We start from the raw sequence: 19755 nt of genomic DNA, 5'->3' as shown, positions 1-19755 counted from the left end.
GTTCTTGATTTTATTGAAAACCGTGACCTTCTTTTCCACTTAACCAAGATAGTACTCCTGTCTGATACTTATATTTTGATTGTAAAATTGCTCCATTGCCCACTAGACTGTGAGCTCTTGAGGGAAGAGGTATATTCAAATTATCTTTGAGTCCAGTACAATGTCATATGCATATTTAGAAGTCACAAAATGATTTGTTTCATTTAGGAGTGGGCCCTTGGCTCATCATCTCCTTCTTCTGTGTCTTCCTTCTCCGGAAGCGACATTGATTTGGACATGCTGCTGTGCACAAGACCATTTACCAGTTCAGTCTACAAGCCCCGACTCCACCGATGGCCAGCCTGCCCATCGTTCTGTCTATGCCAAGTGGTAAAGCTCAGCCCATAGCTTCTAGGACATTTGTAATGACAACTGTGCCAGTTTGAAACTGTCCTGTACCCCAGAAGAGTCATGTTCTTTAATCCTTATTCAACATTGCTGGGTGGGATCTTTTTGATTGTTTCGAACGAGATGTGACTCACCCAGTTATGAGTGGTAACTTTTTTTTTCTATTTTTTTTGGGGGGGGAGGGTAGTGGTGATGGACAGGCTCCGGGAATTGAACCTGGGTCTCCGCCATAGCTGGCAAAAATTCTGCCACTGAGCCATCGATGCACTGTCCCAGGTGGTAACTTTTGATTAGATGGTTTCCATGGAGATGTGTACCCACCCATTCAAGGTGGGGTTGCTTCCTGAGGCCCTTTAAAAGGGAACCATTTTTGAAAATGCTTCAGTGCTGACTGAGCCCACTCAGCCTGAAGCCTTTGGAGATGCAAAAGGAAAATACCCCTGGGGAAGTCCTTTGAAGGAAAAGCCAAGGAGAAGCCTGTAGAGAAAGCTAGCAACCTTCCCAGCCAAGAGAGGAACCTTGAACGTCATCATTTCTTTGGAGTTAAGGTATCTTTCTCAGGATGCTTTAGTATGGACATTTTTATGGCCTTGGAACTATAAACTTGCAACTTAATAAATTCCCCCTTTAAAAGCCATTCCAGTTCTGGTATATTGCATTCTGGCAGCTTTTACAAGCTATTGTTTTAGACCAGATTTACTCTACTTTTCCCCCACCCCTGGGGTCAACCCTGCTCCTTGCAGACAAGCGGGCCTTGAAGGAGCTCTGTCTTTGACAGCTGTCTGCCACATGTTCTTCTTGGCCATCTGCTCAGCATCCCCTGACCCGCTGCCCGGCCCTCATCCTTATCAGCAGCACAATGGCATGAAGCTGTCGGTGAAAGGCTCGCAGGGCCACAGTGAAGGCGGTGCCAACAGTTCTTTGGGCAGTGGAGGCGTGCGGCCGTATGCAGGCAACAGAAGACACCACCAGTATAACCGCACTGGCTGGTGCAGGAAAAGACACACACAAGAGGGACAGTCTGCCTGTCAGTCTCAGCAGATAAGGGTCCCTGTGTCACGGGCCTGGCCTGCCGCCCCCAGACAGATAGACAGACACGGAGTGGCCTGGAACCCTCTGTGGAGAGCTGAGACCAGCATCCAGCCTGCCAACCCCTGGGGCTCTTGAAATGCCCACTGATGATCACCGTGCATGTCCATTTGTGACATGATGTGCCGTCCACGCTAGCGAACAGCTTATTGCTCATCTGTGAAACTTTATTAAATGCGCACGTTGTTTCCTCCCTTCCCAGGGTGATCCATTCAGTGTCCAAGCAGCTCTGGATCAAGGGTTGTTGTAGTTGCTGTATGTGTTCCTATGCAGTTTGAATGTTTTTGTTTTATGTCTGTGAAAACATCAAATGCTTTGGGGTTTTCTTTCCTCAATGGATAGGGTTGGGAGGATAGGATAGGGTTATTCTACTGTCTTTCATTTCATATTTTCACAAAAGTGATATTTAAGAGAGGAGGGAATTTTTTAAAAATCAGTCTTAGGTCCTTTCACAAGTTGCCTTCTTTTAAGTTGGGTTCATCCTGTTGGCTGGTTACCTGGTGAGCGTCATTATGAACAGCGTAATGAGGGTTTTCTTTCTCGTGTCTTCTTTTGGTCAAACATGAGGCTTCTCAGCTCAAGGCAAAGGAGCAGAGTTGGCCTTGCAGTGTTAGGAAGGGACTTGGCCCCGCAGCCTGATGACAAACTGCCCTGCCAGCTTTACAATCTTGCTCTGACCACAGAGTTTTAATGTTTTTGGTTCATTTAAACTAAACCAAAAAAAAAAATCAGCATTTAAAGTGCTAGAAGTACAACTTTCTATGGGGAGAAAAGGTTATCACATCATAAAATCTTTAAAAACAGTGAGCTTTGAAATGCTTCAGTCATTTTTAGTAACATAACCTGTAATGGTGGGTCTGGTGAATATCATTCCCAAAAATGGTGCCCAGTTTTAGGAATGTGGAGAGAGGAATTGTGTGGATTCCACTCAGGAATCTGTATAGGAGTATGCATTCCTTCTGCTAAGAGCAAACTTATGAAAAGTGCTTCAGCTGCTCTGAGCACTGTGGGGAGGGGCTCGAGTGTGCTGCAGAAGAGTCCAGCCCTGCGTGGAGCTCAGGAGCAGCCAGCCCCAACCACAGATGCACATGGGTATACCTTGGAAGTGTATTCTGCCAGGACAACCACTGTCTTTCTTTTTTGAGTGCATTTCTTTTCTTTTTTGAGTGCATGATCTGGGAATCAAACCGGGTCTCCTGCATGGATGTCGAGCATTCTATCACCAAACCATGTCTTTACTTTTTTTAAAACAAAAATATATCCATCTTGTCTGGCCCTGAGTCTTCCAAGCACCACAGTTGTCCTGGGAGTTGCTTCATCTCATAGGTCATCTGACTTCCTGTTTCTAAAGCGAGGGTTTGGGGTCCTGCTGAGCACCACACATAGGTCCGCATTTGAAGTCTACTAGTGGGGAATGTTGAGATGAAAAGCTTATTTTTGTGAAATCTGATGTCTGATCGTGATGGGAAAGCTTTAACGTGTCAGGAGTAGTTCTGACCCACGTGACCATCGAGAGCCCAGTGGCAGGGGTTCCAGGAAGCAGTCCATAACAGAGTAGCACATATTTTGTCTGCAGTTCGTGATGATCGAAAGTTACCAAAAATATTTAAGAATATTTAAATTGTGAACCTATTGATAAACATTTATAAAAACTGAATCGTAGACCTATGTTAAACTCTACCCATTAACAATACTGACTGTAAGCTCACATTAAGGAAACCACTGTGAGGCATGTCTCCAGGGATTTTAAAGCTTGAGTCCTAGCACCGGGATTGTGCTCCGTTTCTGTCATGGTGGAACAAATGGATGGGCCTGGCTACCACTGCGGTCAGGTGCTACAGGCTTAGCAAAAGGGATCATGTTTCGATCATGTGATGGTTAGATTCTGGTGTTGTGCCTGTTTGAAAGGATTCATGTATCCTAGAAAAGCCATGTTTTGTATTTATGTTTTTGGCATGGGCAGGCTCCAGAAACCAAACCTGGGTCTCTGGCATGGCAGGTGAGAATTCTACCACTGAGCCACTGTTGTACCCCGCTAAAAGCCATGTTTTAATCCTAATCCAATTTCATGGAGGCAGTAATTTCTTTTAATCCCTATTCAGTACTGTAGGTTGGAAGCTTGATTAGATTGTCTCTACAGAGTGGTGACTCACCCAATTGCGTGTATTAACCTTGGATTAGAGGGGGATGTGATGTCACCCATTCCAGGTGGATCTTGATTAGTTTACTAGAATCCTTTAAAAGAAGAAGTATTTTGAAAGAGCTTTGGAATGATGAGAACAGCAGAGACATAAGACTGAGAACCCTCCTAGCCAGAGACCTTTGGAGATGAAGAAGAAAAATGCCCCCGGGGGGCTTCATGAAATAAGAAGCCTAGAGAGAAAGCTAGCAGATGACACTGTGCTCGCCATGTGCCATTCCAATTGAAAGACCTTGAACTTCGTTGGCCTTTCTTGAGTGAAGGTAACTTCTTGTTGGTGTCTTAATGGGGGCATTTTTATAGACTTGATTTAATTGGAACATTTTCACAGACTTAGAACTATAAAAGTGCAGTTTAATAAATTCCCCTTTCAAAATGCCATTCCATTTCTGGTATATCACATTCTGGTAGCCAGCAAACCAGAACAGGTGTCAACTTGGCCAAGTGATTTTGCCCAGTTGTCTGGTCAGGCAAGCACTGATCAGATCATTGCTGCAAGAATATTTCGTGGCTAGTTGATAAACGGGAAGGCTTTGAATCATTAGTCAGTTGATTACATCTGTGGCTGATTACATCTGTGATCAACTAAGGCTTGTCTCCCATAACAAGATATCCGATGAGAGCTGTTAAGAAAGAAGAGAGACTCTTTCACTGCTTCTTTAGCCGGCGAGCCTCTCCTGTGGAGTCTGTCCAGACCCCTCATTGGAGCCGACAGCTTCACAGTCTGCCTTACAGATTTTGGACTTTTCCATTCCCACAGTTGAGTGAGACACCTTTATAAATCTCTTATTTACAGATCTCTTCTGTTGGTTCTGTTTCTCTAGAGAATCCTGACTTACACAGATTTTGGGTGGACAACAATGTGGAAACTAAAATTGATACATATTTATGTAAAGTTTTTCAATGCTTTGATTTTTAATAAACTTTGGGAAAATTTTTTGTAATTGTGCTGCCTAAATTGAACAAAATACTGGACACCTGAGGGTGTCCACATCCTAAGATCTGACCAAATTCCATTGTTATGTTGCCCACAGGTGATTGATGCTCCTGTGCCAACCATTATACAGAAACAGGAATGTTCCTTTACAGGGTCTTGGTGCACCGTGGAACCAGGATGACCAACTCATCCCCACTTGCCCAGGATTATCCCTGGTTTAGCACCAAAAGTCCTGTGTGCAGGGAGCTTCCTCAGTCTCAGGCAGACAGGGATGGCTGGTCATCCTAAGTGGAACTGAATATGGCTTTGGTGAAGGCATATGGAAATATCAAGATATGTGAGGTTAGTCATTTTAAAGAAACTTCTGTGTAACTCTTGGTGAATATGTCCATGTACACCTGTGCCATAAAAAATGAGGATTCCAATTTCTAAACCATAAAGGGCAAACTAGCAAGAAATGATTGTTAAAAAGAGGATATGAAATTCATCCATAGTAAATATTGAGCATTTACCATGTGCCATGAAGTTTTTTAGGTTAAAGAAATAGAGAAATGAACAAAATAAAGTCCTTATTTTCATAGAAGAAATTTTCAAGAATATCATCAAGGGTAGGTTTGTATGCTCCTTCTGTGTGAATTGCAGATAAATTTGCACAATCACTGATTAAATCCAGTCAACATCAATTGGCAAGATTGTCTGAGGAACTGAATCACTAGATATTTTCATATTGTTATGGTATATACTACTATTTTGTAGTCTTGATTGCACACCCATATGTGGAAAAAAGTTGGACATGCAATTTCAATATATTTACACATTACCTGTAGGACTGCACTAATATGTTATATGCACAAAAATAGGAATTAAAAATGCTCCCCTAAGTAACCGGAGCTATGTGCATCTGACTTCAGGCTAATTTGTCCTATTGTCAATTCATAGATGAAGTAATAGCTTGTTGGAAGAATGCACAGGATGCCTGCACAGCTCGGAAGACCACCCGCATCTTAACACACCACTTTCAGCACAGTGTATGCCCTCCCGTGTTTTCATGACTTGCTTGACCGAGATTTGGACCACTGTCATTACCAAAACATGCATTTCTAACAGCAGACGGTGGGATCCTCTGGGACCCTTCTTTAGGGCAATACTTGAGCAATCTCAGGGAGAATGTCAAGGCTCCAAGACAAAAAGCCCCAAGTCATCAGCTGGGAAATTCATCATTAAGATTAAGGAAATTCTTTGAAAGCAAGGATAATTTTGACAGCTTGAAAGACATTAATTACTGTGTGCCAGTTTGAAAATATGTACCCCAGAAAAGCCATGTTTTAACCCTGAGCCAATCTTGTGGGAGCAGCCTTTTAATCCTGATTCAATACTTCAGGTTAGAAAATAAGATTAGATTATCTCCACAGAGATGTGTTGCACCCAATTGTGGATGCGTTGTGACCTTTTGATTAGATGGAGATGTGGCTCCACCCATTCCAGGTGTATCTTGATTAGTTTACTGGAATCCTTTAAGAGGAAATATTTTGGAGTCAGAAACAACAGAGCCGACAGAAACTTCAGAGCAGAGCTGACACAGATGACACTTAGAGAGACACAAATGTTTGGAGATGGGGTGAGCAATGGTGGCACAGTGGCAGAGTGCACGCCTGCTATGCCAGAGACCCGAGTTCGATTCCCAGTGCCTTCCCATGCCAAAAAAAAAAGAAATGTTTATATATACATGTATTTGGAAATGCCTAGAGCCCAGCCAATGTTGCCATGAGATGTTAAGCAAGCCAGAACCTGGAGAGAACCAGCAGCCAAGAGCTGAAAGCCAGTCCTGGAGAAGCAAAGTGAGGAACCCCCACTTTGCTGAAAGCAAAGGAGTCCTGGAGCAAGGGACCAGCAGATGCCAGCCACATGACTACCCAGCTGACAGAAGTGTTCTAGACCTATCAGCCATCCTTGAATTAGGTATCTTTTCCTGGATACCTTAGTCTGGACATTTTTATAGGCATAGGACTGTAAACTTGTAACTTATTAAATTCCCCTTTTAAAAGACTTTCTAAAGAAAAAAAACTTTCTAGTTCTGGTATATTGCATTCTGGCAGTTTGCAAACTAACACGAACTAAAAGGAAAAAACACCCACCTCATCTTTGTTTAGCAAATGGCTTTTGTGATAAGGAAATCAAAGGAAATCGGGAAGAAAATCAGGGAGTTGGATCATAAGTGTGTCATTATTAACAGTTTGAAATACAACCTATGATTACTGAATCCTTTGTTTCTAGATCACCTAAACTGGGACAAAGCTATTTTATGAGGGTAAATTAAATTTCTGGAAATTTGAGAAATTATATTGTAAATAGGGGAAGGTTCTTTTCTCACTTCTCTAGTTTTTGTGAGAAGGAATTTTTCCCTATACACTTCAGGCCTCTAACCATAGACCGCTAACCAAAGACCAGGCATGAGTTTCCAGTTGTCCTCTCCCAGTGGAGTCATATGGACAGAGCTTAATTCTTCCAGAAATGTGTGACCATATACACAAAGAAAAGCCAACCAGGGAAGCTCATCTATGCCTTAGTGTCTATGGCTTTTATTGGGGCCAGTCATGTAGGCATGGAGCACCTGTGTAACTGCCCTTAGCCACTCGGTTCTAACCCTCTAAGTGGTTAAAGTGATACAGCATAGCCTAAGGACCCTACAATAAATCACCTTGTTGACATAAACTATCTGGCCTGGCTCTAGATTCCAGCTATACAAAAAACACCTGCATCAGACAGGCTATTGCAAGGGCTTGGAGATTAATTCCTAGGAGTTGGTAAAGGGACATTCCTTTCTTTAGAATGTGCAGGATTTGAATATCCCAAGACTGATGAGTTTACCCTTTACTACTTTATTTCAGAATTCTGGAAGGGAAAAAGATGCCATTTATTGGGCCTTCTAAAATTCCAGTATTTACTAGCAGTTTCTTTAGAATATTGCCTGGGACTTTACCTTCTGGCAATCGTTAAACAGGGAGTTGTAATTTAAGTTAAACAAATGTCCAAATGAGAAAATATCCATGGAAGTTTTTAATGAAGAAACAATTTCTATGAACTTTGTGGGTATGTAGTGGACAGAGTCTATGACAAGAGTGTAGTTAAACAATGCTTTTCCATGGCCACCACCAGAATCTCAGAATCCTTTACATCATAATGTATTCTGCTGGGCAAGGAAAACCTCACCATAAATGTGAATTGTAAGTACATGTTATTTTAAAAAGCTACCATGACTAATTATAAACATGTTGGCTCAACAGATGTATCCCATTCTATTGCCTTTCTTTCTGGAAGCATAATACCACTAAGAATCCTTGCAGATATTCTCTTGATAGACTTACAAAGTTCCTCTGTTGGTGAATACTGCCCAAGAATCAGCACGTGATTGACACTCAGGAAGGCTCAAAGTAAGGAGTATAACCCTCCAGAATACTGCTGTCAGCACCACAGCAAAGTAGACTGGATTTATTGGAATTACTTGTAATACTATCCCACAACAACAGCAAAAAATCCTTGCCATGTGTTGCATTTTTATTTTTATTTATTTTTTGGGGGATGCATGGTCCAGGAATCGAACCCAGGTCTCCCGCATGGAAGGTAAGCATTCTACCACTGAACCACCCACGCACTCTATATGTTGCATTTTGCAATTTATTTTCTACTGTTTTAAAGATTGCTCTCACCTTGCTGAAAGGAAATACTCCTCTTTTGACATACGAGGCTAATATTTTATAAAGTTGGAGTTGCTTTACCAAAAAAAAAAATCTGGAAAATAAGATGGCCCTTAAAAATTAAGAGGTAACCAAGCAAGGGAGGGTTCCTGCTAAATTCTGCCGCATCATAAGTCACAAGTCTGTTGCCCAATCTCTAATGTAGTATGCAGAGATGTAGTACCGGCTACTCTATCAAATCAAAAGGTACTGAAGAATATGCTTGCCCAGATTGAGGAAAATAAGATTGCCCCATACCTGCCATCTCTATTTAAGCATGAAGAAGTTTTACATATATGTATATTTTAATTTGAACAAGCTTATAAAGCCCCATATGGCAGTACTTCAGCACGACTTTGCTCTAGTTGCAAGGATTAGAAAGAATGAGGGTCTTAAAATGGTATTTTTTCCTGAAATGTACTTTTGGAGTCTACAAAACCTTTTTTTAAAAAATCTTTTATTAATTAAAAAAAACAGTTACAGGAAATAAACACAAACATTCTTAGTATATGCTCATTCCGTTCTACATATATAATCAGTAATTCACAATATCATCACATAGTTGCATATTCATCATCATGATCATTTCTTAGGACATTTGCATCAATTAAGAAAAAGAAATAAAAGGATAACAGAAAAATAAAACAAAAACAGAAAAAAAAATTTACATACCATACCCCTTACCCTTCCCTTTCATTGATCACTAGCATTTCAATCTAAATTTATTTTCACCTTTGTTCCCCCTATTATTTATTTTTATTCCATATATTCACTCGTCTGTTGACAAGGTAGATAAAAGGAGCATCAGACACAAGGTTTTCACAATCACACAGTCACATCGTGAAAGCTATATCATTATACAATCATCTTCAAGAAACATGGCTACTGGAACACAGCTCTACATTTTCAGGCAGTTCCCTCCAGCCTCTCCATTACATTTTGGATAACAAGGTGATATCTACTTAATGCGTAAGAATAACCTCCAGGATAACGTCTCAACTCTGTTTGGAATCTCTCAGCCGTTGACACTTCGTCTCATTTCACTCTTCCCCCATTTGGTGGAGAAGGTTTTCTCAGTTCCTTGATGCTGGGTCTCAGCTCATTCTAGAGTTTTTCTCAATCCCTTGATGCTGAGTCTCAGGTCATTCTGGGATTTCTGTCCCACGTTGCCAGGGAGGTCTACACCCCTGGGAGTCATGTCCCTTGTAGACAGGGGGAGGGTGGTGAGTTTGCTTGTTGTGTTGGCTGGAGAGAGAGGCCACATCTGAGCAATACAAAACCTTTTAAGAGGAATCAAATGACCAAGACAATGTCTGCCAAGAAGTCTCAAACCACCTTAATCAGTAGAAGAGAAAACAATAACAGGTGGCTTCTGAACAGGGCTGCCGCCACAAAGCCTCCCAGAAAGTCCCTTTGCTAAGTTTCTTGGAAGGTTCCCAAACTAGGCTGCCTCAAAAACCTCTTTGACATTGAGGTCTGAAAGTCCCTAGGCCTTTCTTGGGAGTGGCAGACTCCCTTGGCATATGTGATCAGTCACATATACTGATTTATTTCCTAGTAGGTTAAACTAGGAAATTGTGTCCCTATTAAAACATAATTTTTAAAAACAAGTGAAATCATGATTCCTATACACCTTTAAAATAAAAGATTTTAGTTAACTCACAAGGAAACTATTGCAATGTTACAACCAGGTCAAAGGAGAATGCAAAGGGCAGATACATTTATAGATCAGGAATACATACGTATTTTTTATTGACAAAGCAGAATAACATGCAAACATGAATATTCTTAACATACAAACATTTCATACATGGTGTACAATCAATGGCTCACAATATCATTACATAGTAATATATTAATCACCATGTAGATTAGGAATATTGAAATAAATGTGCAAATGGAGCCCAAACTGGTTTTCAGTTCTCTCCAAAGCACAGAAGTTGTTTAATTATAGACAAAAAATTATTTAGCATTGCTATTAGTTACGTACAATTTACAGGGTTGTAAAACAGTTCCCACAGAATCAGAACCAGATAACCCAGGTCGGTGACAATGTATAATTTTCCAAAGAAGCACAAAGTTTTCCCTACTGTCTTCCCCAACTTTTGACCCAAAAGAATCTCAAAGAAAGATTATTCTAGTTCACAAAGTAAGTCTGGATTCATTAGATTTGGCCTGGTTATTTACATAGTTGCAGCAAGAATATTAAATTACCACGAAGGCCTTTAAGTTTGCTCTGCTTTGGAATTTTGCATGAAGAATATTAGATTGGACTTTTAAAGGCCTCTATTTGTGATCCTGAGGCTGGGAAACCAAGCCCACAAAACTCTGCCAGATTTCACCTGCAGCATCTACATGATTGGGCAAATTTCTCTCTTCTCCAAGTCCTCAAACCATTCCCAGGAAGGTTGCCTGCTGTGATAGGAACCTTCCCTATCACCTGTAAGGCTGGACCCTGAAAGCCAGATATCAGGCCTGTTTTCCCAGGTTTTGTCAGCATTGCCTCCATAGAGTCAACTTTAGTTCCTTAAAAGTGGCTGGTCATGGGCAGTGTAACGGTGGCTCAGTGGCAGAATTCTCGCCTGCCGTGCTGGAGACCTGGTTCAGTTCCTGGAGCCTGCCCATGCAAAATAAATAAACAAACAAACAAACAAATAAATAAAAGTGGCTGGTCATGCACAGGGTTATAGTTTCTCAACTGGCAGGGGACCAGCCCCTCTGCTGGCTCTGTGGCCCCTTTCGCCTAGTCTGAAGAGTTCTGGCCCCGAGGGTGTTGATGGCTGCTGCCCGGTATCACAGAGGTGAAGGATGGAGCAGTTCTGCTGGCTTTAGTAACAGCATGGACTTGAAGCAACTCAGTGCTAGAGCAGGGCGGAGAGGACTAGGGTGGGAGTGGTTTCTTCTGCCACTTTAATGTGGATTTCTGAAATTTGAAATTCATTGCAGGTAAGCCACTGTTAGGGTGGCCCCACCACCTATCTCTGATTATTGAGAAAAAATAACAGAGGGACTCAGATCAGTTGTCCATAGTACTCCTGTTTGGAAATTTGGTAAAGTCTCTCCTAGAGAAAATTTCCAAAATCATTCAGCAGGAAATATGAATATCAAACAGAGAGGACCTGTAAACCACCACTTTGGTTTTCAAGACATGAGTATTTTGAATTTGAGCCACTTTCTACAACTGTTCTCATTCTTGAGTATGGGCCATCAAACGATTAATCATTGCTTTTGTGTCCAAAGAAATCTTTGGCTCTTCCAAGAAATCCTCCTGCCAAATCTGTGGAAGAAGCTTTACGTCACTGACAGGAACATGATGAGATGGTGGCTGAGTCTCAAAATTGAGATATTAAAGCAATGCATCTTTGAAAATAGGCAAAGACAATTTAAGCAGGAAGAAATTATCCCAAGTGTGATGGTGATTTGGACCATTAAACTCTGCCCAATTAAGAAGTAATGCAGAGTAAGAAAAAAGTTTAAAAATTGTGGGGTAAGGATTGCCCCTAGCATTTACGGTAAAGTTTGGAGTGTAGTTGTGGGAAACAAGGTAAATATTACTCCTGCACTTTATGAAATATTCCTCTCAAGATCAAAGAAATGGTGGAAAGGCTTGGTGGAGCAAGTTCTCTGAACATATTCTCTGTGATACAGAAGGTATGCCTGTTGATCTGGAGGCCAGTCTAGAATTGATCTTAGTCATTCCCATCTCTCCATCTTTCCAAGGATGGCACACTTCATGATGTTCTGTAGTACCTTAGGAACGTGTCCATATTACGGACCTGATGTTGGTTCTGTCCAAAGGATATCCTTCCTTGCAGCGGTTCTCATTCTCAATTTGGAAGAGAAAGATGCCTTCACTGCATATGCATATCTCATAATTAAGCTATGCTAGCCATCCTTTTTCTGTGTGGATCACAGTAAGATGTTGTAATACTGTGCAATATTTGAAGTATTTTTTGAAGAAAATTTCTCCAAACTATTTCTTCATATCAAGACATATACATGATAACCTGGATCTTCACACTGTATAGGAAATCACTTCTACTTGACCTGGCCTGTCCAGTCTGGAATATATATTATTGCAGAGATGGGGAGGAATTTTTATTTAGAACTGGATGACGAGTTCGCCAATTAAATGAAGGTATTTTCCTACAAATTGGACTTAGTTCATATAGCACAGTTCCTAACTAAATTGCCAGAACACATCACAACAGAAAAGCCATTCAGCTGTATTGCAACCATTCAGATGTAGAACATAAAAACGATGGATATAGGTCTTTGTGTCTGTAATGAAGGATATTTAAAAAGGAGCCAAGAACAACAGTAGTGCTCTGAAAAGCTAATCTTCATAATTAACAAACTCACTGAAATGTAAGAAAGTTTTGTTGTTTGTGTTTTTGTTTGTTTGTTTTCTGTGTAAGAAGCATGGAGGAAAGTTAGAGAAAAGCAAAAGAATCAAGAAATGGAAAACTGTGATTTTGAATTTGTTGGCTGAATTAAATACAGTGATCTATTGACAGCATTACAAAAAAAAAAGAAAGTATTTTGTTAGGAGATCCATTTTCCAAAGGAAAAAGCTTAAATAATTTGGGGTAAACAGTTGAACGGTAGCATTTTGTAAGTGAGCAATTGGAAGCAATAATATTTCAAAATGTTTTTTTGGGAAAAAAATCAGCGGCCCATCATATCCAACTAAACAAGATCATTCTCAAATATGACGTTCCAGAGACGTCTTTGTTGCCTAACCAAGTTTTCCAGTTACATCAGTATAAAGGAGGGCAGATTCTTATTGAACCTATGCAAATAACTATATTTCCATTAAAAGTAAGACTTAATAAGAGTTTCTGAATTGTGTGTGTGGAGCAGGGAGAGTGGTTAGGCAGGGAGAACATCATCTAGAAATGTTTCGTTTCAGCTTACAGAAACAGAATCCACCAAATTTTTATGGGTTACAGGTAACTTCATTAAGAAAGAGAAACGGCTTCCTTTCATATCCAGAAGAACAGAATGTGAAAGCAACATAAACAATGTTTCCAACAAATAGCTACAATCTTCTCTCGGTTATTCAGTCCTATGCAATTAATTCTTGTGCTGGATCTTGGGTTAACAGTGTCATGAACCCATCACTCCTTGACCAAAAAGAGTTCTGGAAATCCTGACTCAGCCATCCGGAACAGTCTTAAAATTAAGTGATGACATCAGAAGCCTGTACTCAAGAGCTATTTTTTGAAGTGTTGAAAGTTTGAAACACCTGCTATAGTCTCTTCTGTGGCTCTGAGACCTGTTTCTTTGTTGAAGACAAGAACTCCGGCCTGTAGCTGACCATAGAGGCTCAGGGAAGCATCAGAGCAATATAGATGCCAGAGACTTAAAATGGTTGTGATTAATTTATTACTGATAATGTTTTAAATGAAAAGTCTGATGAGAGTTCAAAAACAAGAATAATGCAAATTACCAGGAAATCTGGTTGTTTCTATGGCATGCATAATAAAGCACCCCAAAGTTTGAGAAAACTATCTGTAAGTATGAAGATTAAGGTCAATGTTAAAGAAGATTGTGAACATGACATGTGATTTATAAAATTAGATAAGAATAATTTTTACAAAGAACAAATTCTTGAGCTATAACATAAAATTCAAGACATATTATATATATTATATTATATATAATACATATAATAAATCAAGTATATACCAAGACATATACATACTAAGAATGTATCAAGAATATCATGTAAAGGAATTCATAGTAGGCCCTAAACATTTATTTTAATAAGAAACCATAGATAAATCTGATATGCATCCTCAAATGAAAACCACTAACCTAGATGCCAGAATCAAATCAAAGAATTAAGGTCCCAACTGAGTTAACATTTTAAATAACAACTAAAATTATGACTAATAAGTAAAACACCATCAGGACTCTGATCAATAGACACACTGGAAAATCTCTAGGGACTTTCCATGAAGCGTTTAATTTCTAAAATATTTACATTAATAATATTTTAAACATATTTAACCGAAGGCAGACTGAACATCTCTTCTGAGCTCAGAAGACTGAGCAATTCTACCCGTGAAACTCATCAATAGTAACGTGATTAAATAAAATCTAACCATTTCTGAAAACTCTCTTTTTTAAGGTGAAAGAACAAACCTTTCTGATTTTCCAGGGCCCCTCTGGGAAATCTCAAAGATGCAGGCACCAGGAATCGAACCTGGGTCTCCGGTATGGCATGTGAGTACTCTGCCTGCTGAGCCACCGTAGCCCGCCCCTGAAAATTTAATTTTAATATAGGTTTCAGATTTTGGAAGGAAAAAAAATAGTTTTCAGGAGATTTGTTGTCAGGATCATGGGTGCCTAAGAAACAAAATTTAGCACCATTTGAAAGTGACAGGAAAGCACCTAAAAATAAGCAGAGACTGTAACATGATTGTAAAGAATCTTAGTTCTTTCCTAAGTGAGGAATTTTTTTTAAGTAGCCAAGAACATAAAAAAGTTATTTTAAAACATAGAAAATTATTCTGGTAAGATAGGATCTTTTGCTATGTAGGCAGATTACACGAAAAAAAAAAACTTTTCATATTGTTGATGAAGGCAATAAACAGTAAAACAAGGAAATAAGATTGTCAAAATTGTGAAACTCTGCCGATATTTTAACACATTTCATAGCTTTTTGAACTCAGGTATTATGAACTAAGGCAAATAAAACCATTTCCAGATTTTGTCCTTCATTACACTCTTTCATATTTTGCTCCAGAATATTACTGAAACACTTTACTTTAGGGGCCTCCCTAAGGGGTCTAAGAGGTGAGAACAGATTCTTAAGATGTAATTAGCATGGAATTGCATTCCTTGTTGCTATCTTCAAATGATTCTATATAAGCATTTTAAATGATTCAAAATAACATTTTAAATGCTTCTCAATTTCAATTCCCAATATGGTAAATGTTTATAGTTAATTTCCCCCTCTGCAAACACACACACAGCTCTTTAACATCCTCAGTAAATTTGAAGAGTGCAAAGGGGTTTGGAGACAAAACAAAATAAAAAAGCACACAAAACCCTGAGTACAATTGCTTTAGAACAATTGCTCTCAATTGCTGCAACTATTGCTCCTAAGTAATCTCAATCACGAACATAAATTGTAGGTTTTAACAATAGGGTTTTATTTCACAGAGGAAACCCTGAGGGGGGTATGGTGGGGAGGAGAAGAGGGTGAATACTTGTGAACTATATGCCACACCCCACCTTTTTAGCAGCTCCTCAGTACTCATAAATACACATAACTTTCCATAGCTACGCACATTCCCTATAGTATAATTTATCAAGGTGGCAAAAATGAACACATTTATTAACCGACCCAAAGATAAAGTCTCTCTGTAGCATATAAATAAAAGAAACAAAGGCATGTAACCTTATAATTATGCTTATAATCAATGTTTCAGTATTCTGTCTTACTTAGAAATAAACTGGGAATCCAATGATTACCCATTAATTAACTCAATTTAATATCAGTCCAAGGTTTTAATTTATTTGAGGCTTTTGGAAACTATCACCAACCCGATACTCTACAAAACAAAAATACAGTTGAAAGCAACAGTATGTCAGAATAATGATTCAATTTAGTTAAACACAAATTTGTATTTTTCATAATCTAAAGCATTAAGAGTAATAACAGCTTATTTTACCAATAAACCTCTATAAATTTAGCAAAAACATACCCAAATGAAATATTGTTATGAATTATAATTAACATTGACAAATCAGAAAAATCATAACTTTTTTAAACCAAAATATTATAGTGTCACTTTCCAAAGATTTACTTAAATTTTGTGAACTTGAATTCTTAAAATGTTTCTGAACAAATTAAAAAAAAAGAAACAAAACAAAGCAAAAAAAATGTTTCTGAATTGGTTTCTGTAAGAATATGTATTTTTTAAATATTTTTATTGATAAAAACTTACAACACAATAATTCTTTTTTTAATCTAACATTTGTTCCCCCATTATTTATTTTTATTCCATATGTTTTACTGATCTGTTGATAAGGTAGATAAAAGGAGCATCAGACACAAGGTTTTCACAATCACACAGTCACATTGTGAAAGCTGTATCATTATACAATCATCTTCAAGAAGAATGGCTACGGGAACACAGCTCTGCATTTTCAGGCAGTTCCCTCCAGCCTGTCCATTACATCTTGACTAACAAGACAACACAATAATTCTTAACGTACAAACATTCCATACATGGTGTACAATCAATGGCTCATCATATCATCACATAGTAGTATATTCATTACCATGATCATTTTTAGAACATTTGCATCACTCCAGAAAAAGAAAGAATATATGTATATATATATATTGTGCTGATCTGAATCTGTGGTGGGTCCCAGAAAAGTCATGCCCTTTGATCCTCATTCAATATTGTTGGGTGGGAGCATTTTGATTGTTTCCATGAAGATGTGACCCTCCCAATTGTGGGTGGTGACTTGATTAGATGATTTCTATGGAGGTGTTTCTCCACCCACTGAAGGCGAAGTTGCTTGCTGGAATCCTTTAAAAGAGGAACATTTTGGAGAGAGTCCCTTTTGGTAGAGCCATGAGAAAGCCAGCAGACGCCACCATGTTCGCCACGTGCCCTTCCAGATGAGAGAGAAACGTTGAACGTCATCGGCCTTCTTGAAACAAGGTATCCTTCTCCAGATGCCTTTGATTGGACATTTCTATAGACATGTTGTAATTGGGACATTTTCTCGGCCTTGGAACTGTAAATTAGCATCTAATTAAATTTCCCTTTTGAAAGCCATTCTGTTTCTGGTATATTGCATTCCAGCAGCTAGCAAACTAGAACACACACACACACACACACATATATATATATATATACGTTTGTTTATTATTATTATTATTATTTTGCATGGGCAGGTACCAGGAATCGAACCCGGGTCTCCGGCATGGCAGGCGAGAACTCTGCCTGCTGAGCCACCGTGGTCTGCCCATACATGTATTTTTTTTTTTTTTTTGCTGGGTAAAACCATTTAATTAACTGACCAAAGCACTTCATTTTTTTTCTGATTTGAGGTAAAACCATTAAACATGGTTCACAAGAAAATACAATGATATTGAACTACCATTACAAGAAGTTTGAAACCTCACTAGTTGTTCATATAATACTTTTACAAATTCATACAACTGTACAGTCTACTTAAGCTAAGTTTAGTGTTAACCAAAAGACCAATATCAAAGACCTAGACACTCAACTACTACTTTTGCAGTGACTATAGTTTTGCAACAACAGAAGAATGGCTGTCACCTTATGAAAATATTCTACATTAAAAATTACTTGGCTAGTGATGTGTACGGTTTTTACTCATTCTTTGGGTGGGTGTGTGAAGGCTCGTAGGAGAGTAAACACCTGTTCCTATTTTGTATGCCCCTCTCTCACTTGTATAAAATAACCACTGCTTTGCCATGCATATGGGAATTGGGAAGATAGTGCTACAATCTTCAAAAATTTTGGTTTTTAGGCAAGCTAGCTGATTTTTTTCTAAAGCTTTTCTTTTGTGTGTTCAGATCCTATTTTAGTCCTAAATGTAGATTACCTTGTTAGTGAGGGTGTCTGAATGTCCAAATGAGGACAGACACAACAAAGCAGTCCAGAAACACAGTAAATGTTTTTCTTCCATGTGAATCCAGCTTTAAGGTATCATTTTGTCACCAGACAGCTCTCTTTAATCAACAGCAAAAGCTTTGGAGCACTGCAGATTTGCTTTAGAGGTAGATAAAACAGAAATCACGCAGTTAGGTCAATTGCTGTCTTCAGAGAACATCATCACTAAAAGATGATCCCATATTCTTGGTGCTTGAATGGACTTGCCCTTCTAACATTTTTTGCCTGTTTTGGGAAATATCAAAGTCTTAGCTGTCTCTCAAAAACAAATTTAAATTCAGCCTGTACTAACGACAGATAGAAGCAAAACAGTATTAACATTACTATTTTTGTTACAGCACTGCAGTTCACTTTCTGGATATGAGACATACATATCACGCACATTCCAAGACAGAAGTTAAGTATATCAGTGCCACAAATGATGTTACAAATAGTTTAAAAATTTACAGCAAGTTCAAAACTTTCCTAAATATTGAAATCACCATGTTTTAAGGACAGACTGGAATGTTACAAATGATTCTGCAAAATACAAAAATAGATATGCTTCCACTGAGTGCTTTAATCATTTTTCCGATCATTCTCATCTTTTGGTTCTTCCTCATCTGAGTACACAGTGGGCTCCTCCCCCTCCTTCAGCAGTTTGCCCACGTGATGATACTTAAAAGTGAACTGAGAGTCCCAGTCACTCAGGGTCTCCTGCTGGGCAGGAGTGAGGTCAGACAGGTCATCGTACTCGTCCTTCAGTGCTTCCTTATCCAGGCAAAATGTGGCATCTCTTCCAGCAAAGACCCCGTATGGTCCCTCGGGCCGGCTGTAGAACTTGCGGCCTTTGGTCACGTCGAACACCTTGCCGTTGATGGCCATGAGTATGCACGAATCCTGGACGCCGTCGAAGCGCCGCAGCTCGGCAGGGGTGAAGTCGCGCCGCTTGAGGCGGGGCAGCCGAGGGGGGGGGGCTCGTCGTCGTCGCTGTCGTCGCTGTCGCCGCCGGCCGCCGGCTGGTCACCGCTTACGATCTTGTAGAGTAGGAAGATGCAGAGGCCGAGCAGCAGCAGGTTGAGCGGCGACGTGAAGATCTCCTGCAGCAGCCCGCCGCTCTCCAGGTCGCTCGGGTCGGCGCCCGTAGCCGCCACATCCTCGGCAGCCATGATCTCTGGAGCAAAGGTTGGGCTGGGCTAGGTAGGGCTCCCATATATGTATTTTTAATGTAGCACATTAAAATATAGAAGTTTGATTTCATTACCTTTGGGAATTTTAGGAATATTTGCCTTGTGTAAGTACTTATTTTTCTCTGTCAGCCAATTAGATCAGAGCTCTTTTAATGAGAACTTATAATTTAATTTATCAATACCTTCTGGAGGTAGAATAATGTTACACACTAATACAATAAAGGGTAAAGACCTTTCTAAATTACAGACACAAAGTGCTATACAGACAGAGAAAGTTTATAGCTTCGAAGCTAAAAATTCAGTTATGGGTCAACAGTAAACACAGAAGCCCCTAAATCACCAGTCCTGATATGAAAGAGCTGCTTCTTTTCTAGGGCGCACAACATTCTTAATTGGTTTGAGCCCACAATAGACAAAGAAAACAAGACTAATAACCCAGATTCTCCGTCTCTCACCCACTGCAAGTAGGTCTTTATAAAACATTAATCCACTTACAGAGATCACCAAATGGCTACATCATAAAATCGAATTCCCAATTGCTACCAACGATTACTGGCCGTAAACAAAC

At 39.5% G+C, this 19755-nt stretch overlaps 2 pseudogenes; one reads left to right on the top strand and one right to left on the bottom strand.

The window, feature by feature from the left end:
- Positions 1-1176: 1176 nt before the first annotated feature.
- LOC143645214 (TBC1 domain family member 12 pseudogene) lies at positions 1177-12880 on the top strand (annotated as a pseudogene).
- A 5427-nt stretch (positions 12881-18307) lies between these two features.
- On the bottom strand, positions 18308-19200 carry LOC143643623 (membrane-associated progesterone receptor component 1 pseudogene; annotated as a pseudogene).
- Between the last annotated feature and the right edge of the window lie 555 nt (positions 19201-19755).

This window comes from Tamandua tetradactyla, chromosome 8, assembly GCF_023851605.1.
Source record: "Tamandua tetradactyla isolate mTamTet1 chromosome 8, mTamTet1.pri, whole genome shotgun sequence".
NCBI classification, from domain to species: domain Eukaryota; kingdom Metazoa; phylum Chordata; class Mammalia; order Pilosa; family Myrmecophagidae; genus Tamandua; species Tamandua tetradactyla.
Note: the sequence above shows the minus strand (reverse complement) of the source record. Positions and strands in the feature narration are given on the sequence as shown.